The following is a 4,625-nucleotide window of genomic DNA, read 5'->3' as shown; positions in this document are numbered from 1 at the left end:
TTTCCATATAGCGTATTCTGAACATTAGATGCTTTCAAAAAATGTGTCGCGCAAGTTCAAGTATAATTGCTACAGGAGTTTAAAAATCTGAACAGTTTAAGCTCAACCAGATTTCAAGTACTGTTTCCTTCATAAATTGTTTTTATGTTAGTTTGTTATTATGGACAGTACATGTGCAAATTATTGTGTAGTACATGTGTCCATTGATGTGTTTGAATCCCTTCAGTTCACTTTGATTCCTACAGGTGGTTCAACATGTCGAGCGGTAGCAGCGCTTGCTCCCAATGGTTTCCAGCACAAGGAGGATACAGGGATGCTACATTGTTGGAGGAGTAGTAGCTAGCTGAAGAAAAGGTATTGTCCTGTAGCTTTGGTCTTACCTAGTATGGATAACATTTTTATGGAAAACTTGCTATTTCCCTGGTACGCTAACATGATGTGTTGGAATATCAGTATCCGCACAGCCAGCGGCCTGCTCTGGCCATGCCGCACCACCACTGGCACGTCCACCATGGTTGATGGCAGCCGTCCAATTTGAGCGCCGATGGGAGTCCTTTGCGTGCTTCAAGGATAGTCTCTCATATCAATCTCTCTCTTTGTTTGCTCCTGCTATTAAAATGTGTAGATGTGTTGCTTTGCTAATTGAGTAGTTAGGAAGATGTGAAAAGAACATGCTCTCTAGGTGTGTGACTATTCCTGTGAGCACAAATGTATTTAAATGTTTATTTTGTGCTTCAGCTTATGCTTTTTGGGCAGTACAAAGACATCTTCAAAAATAAGTACATATGCGGTCTTATAGAACTCTAATAGTTGTTGGATACTATTCCAAATGCCAATGATCATGCAAAACGGTTATTGCTAGAATCTAGATGATGTCTAATGTAGTTACCATAGTTTCACCCTATTTTTATGGTTCTAATTATTGTTGCATAAGTCTTTAAAAGAAATGTTCGGTAATCATTGCTTGTAGGTATTCATATGAACTTTAAAATAATGGCTTTTATTGTAGGAGGTTCAAAGATTGTCGTGGAGCAAGTTCAAGAGATTAGTTTGGTGAAAATGATGTGATCTTTTGGTCAGGATTTTGCATGATCCATAGCCATCAGGCGAGCAGTTCAAGGCCTACTACCGAGTCGTCCATCGTCTTCTACGCATGAGCTTGTTGTCTCTACACATCTAGCATCAGAGTATCTCCTCCCATTGCCGCACACACATGCCCGCGGTCGAGCTTGTGTTGTTTGTGATTGCTGGTCATGAGTCTTACGTTGTCATTGGACAAATAATTTGTTCTATAACTCTGTACTGACGGGACCTTCAACATATATGGTGTTTAGAATTTGTTATGTAACTCTGTATTGTCGACCTTCAACATATATGGTGTTGTCAGTATTCTGATCTGTTGGCCAAAATGGTGAACATCTAAACATTAGTTTGATTTAATAAAACCAAGAGATTCTACTTTCGGTAAATAGCTGAACCTGGGTGCAACAAAGTTCTACCATTAGACATGGGGATTATCAGTTCATGTGTACTATTTTTTTGTCAGTTTGTGTGTTTTTTGTTTGTCAGGCTGTGTGCAAGTTTGCTTGTAACCGGTTCATGTGTATGTGTGTTGGTAACCATAGTTGTTGCTGCTAGGTACCTATCTGACAGTTGTGTTACTACAGCTGTTGTATGTAACTAGCCCCTCTATTAGGTGAATCTCCTATTTTCTAGATCCCGCATTGTAAAACACAACAAGTTCACAACTAAAAAAATGAAGTTCAACACGATGTCCCAGATAAGTTTTGAGAAAATGCTCAAACAAAAAGAAACCCTATGAAAATGTAAATGGTAAAAGTTTAATTCGTAAAACCAGAGAAGGCCAGAACATATTGCAAAAAAATGTCGAGTTAAAAAACAGAAACACACAAAACATTTTATTATTTAAAAATATGATTCAATTCAATGATATAAATCATGCAAGTTCAGGATTATGTACCGTGAACCATAAGTTACGAGGAAAACCATACAGAAAAAACAGAGTAAAGTCTAGTCTGTGAAAACATGCTTAGTACAAATCCATATGGAGATCCGTTCAAATACTCTTTTTTGGAATCTTTCTAAACTACTCAATGAAAAATATATCAGTACAAACGCACATGTAGATCCGTACAAGTACTCTGTTTTTTCTAATGGAAAAATAGCACCACGTGTCTCACCGTATTCCAAATTACTCTTCAACGGTTACGAATTTGAGAAAACGTTCAACACGACTAAGTTTTCCATTTTCGATAGCTTTCCAATGGTATATTATTTGCCCGATTTCGACAAACTTTAAAAAAAATCGCGTTCAAAATCAAATTTAACCGTATTCAAATTCGTTTTTAAGCCGTAAGGAATTAGAAAACATTTCAATATGAAAAAGTTGCGCATTTTCCATAGCATTCCAACGCCGTATCATTTGCGTCAATTCGACAAACCATTTGCGAAAAAACATGAAAATACATTTCGCCTAGAATTTCACCGTTTTCAAATTACTTTTAAATTGTATAGAATTTGAAAAAACAATAGATATATGGAAGATGGGATTTTTACCAGCTTTCCAACGCCATCTTATTTGCTCAATTCTAACAGACTGTTTGAAAATTGAGTCCAAAATACGATTCTCGTTTTCGGTTTTGAAAAAAAAATGGTTTTTTCAAAACTGCTCTTAAACCATGATGATTTTGTGAAAAAATCCTATATATTTATAATGTAGATGTCAAGAGCTTTCCAACGATATATTACACGCCCCATTCCGACGAGAAGACGATCAGTTCGACAAGATGAAAATCATCAGTACAACAAGATGGGAGAGGGTGATCCATCCAAAGTGTAATTCCGTGACGTTGACGTTCAAGTTCTAGAACTGATCCGTACAAACAAAAACGATGGTCCATTCTACAAAGGAAAAATGGTTTAATTAAAAATATTGATTAGTACAAGTTAAAAACGGTGGTCCGTTCGGAATAAAAGAAATGACATAAATTCAAATTATAAAAGTTCAAGCAAAAAGAAACACCATGCAATTCAAATGGTAAAAGTACAAGTCACAAAATAAGAGAAGTCCAGAATATCATTGTAAAAAATGTTTAGTTCGAAAAAATGAATAAAAACATTTTCTTGTTGGAAAAATATCATTCAGTTCGATGTGACAAACCATGCAAGTACAGGGGCGATGATACGATAACATTCAGTTCAACAATATAAATCATGCAAATTCAGGGCTAGGATACAATAAACCGTTGAAAATTTACGAGAAAAATATTACCCAAAAAATGGAGCAAAGTCTAGTTAGTGAAAAATACCTTTTTCGGAACCATTTAAATTTACTCTACAAAAAATAGCTCAATACAAATATACACATATATCAGTACGACTACTCTGTTTTTCAAACGAGAAAACAGCAGGATCCGTCATGCCGTATTCAAGATTACTCTTAAACGGTTGCGAAGTAGAGAAAACGTCCAACATGACTAACTTTCGCATTTTCGATAGCTATCTAACGGTATATTATTTGCCTCATTTCGACAAACTTTTTTAAAAAACCGCGTTCAAAACCAATTTGAATCGTATTTGAATTCGTATTTAAACTGTAAGGAATTAGAAAAAACTTTCTATACGCAAAAGTTGCGCATTTTCCATAGCTTTCCAACGCCGTATCATTTGCGTCAATCCGACAAACCGTTTGCAAAAAACAGTGAAAAAACGTTTTGCCCGGAAGTTCACCATTTTTCAAATTACTTTTAAATCATATAGAATTTGAAAAAATAGTAGATATATGGAAGATGCGGATTTTCACAAGCTTTCTAACACCATCTCATTTGCTCAATTCCGACAAACCGTTTGAAAATTAAGTCCAAAATACAATTCGCATTTTCGGTTTTGAAAATAATGGTTTTTCAAAACTGCTCTTAAATCATAATTTTTTTGCAAAAATAAATTATAAGATTGTAATGTGGATGTCAAGAGGTTTCCAACGATATATTACACGCCCCGTTTCGACAAAAAAAATGCAAAAAATTTTGAACTAAAGAAGATGATTTTTAACAGCAAGAGAAAGCATGAGTTCAACCGCTCGAATGTCATCAGTTCAACCGCTTAAATTCATCAGTTCAAGTAGGGTAACAGAATAGCCCAGATGTGTGTGTGTGTGCCTATTCGTCACCCTGAGTGAGGAATAGTTATTCTTCACCCCCTCTATTTTACCATCAATGCATCGTAATTTTACGTTCCGTAAGTTTTGTCTTATTTTCGACGCAAAAAAAGACCGTAATAAAATATATAATCATCGTAAAAAATATTTTATGTTATGTAAAATTACAAACGTAAAAACATAGTCTAAAATACACATAAACTGCAAAAAATTCTTGTCCTATGACATATATTTTTATTTTCTTATGTCAAATTTTACGTAGTGAATCAATAGGAATGTAACTATTTGAATTCGAAAAGTAATTTAATTATGAAATGATCGTAATATTACCTCGGGTGAAGAATAACTATTCCTCACCCAGGGTGACGAATAGCGCGACCAATATTAGCTGAATAACTATTCTGATAACACTTCCGCATTGCACGCTCAACGCAAGTGCATGTCATTG

At 35.1% G+C, this 4,625-nt stretch overlaps 1 long non-coding RNA gene across 1 annotated transcript; it reads left to right on the top strand.

Moving 5' to 3' along the window:
* The first annotated feature begins 543 nt into the window (after nucleotides 1-543).
* On the top strand, nucleotides 544-1,386 carry LOC125522887. Its single transcript, XR_007290009.1, has 2 exons — nucleotides 544-682; nucleotides 1,010-1,386. It is a non-coding gene; the product is annotated as an uncharacterized LOC125522887 (long non-coding RNA).
* The last annotated feature ends 3,239 nt before the right edge of the window (nucleotides 1,387-4,625 follow it).

Source organism: Triticum urartu, chromosome 7 (assembly GCF_003073215.2).
Source record: "Triticum urartu cultivar G1812 chromosome 7, Tu2.1, whole genome shotgun sequence".
NCBI classification, from domain to species: Eukaryota; Viridiplantae; Streptophyta; class Magnoliopsida; order Poales; family Poaceae; genus Triticum; species Triticum urartu.
Note: the sequence above shows the minus strand (reverse complement) of the source record. Positions and strands in the feature narration are given on the sequence as shown.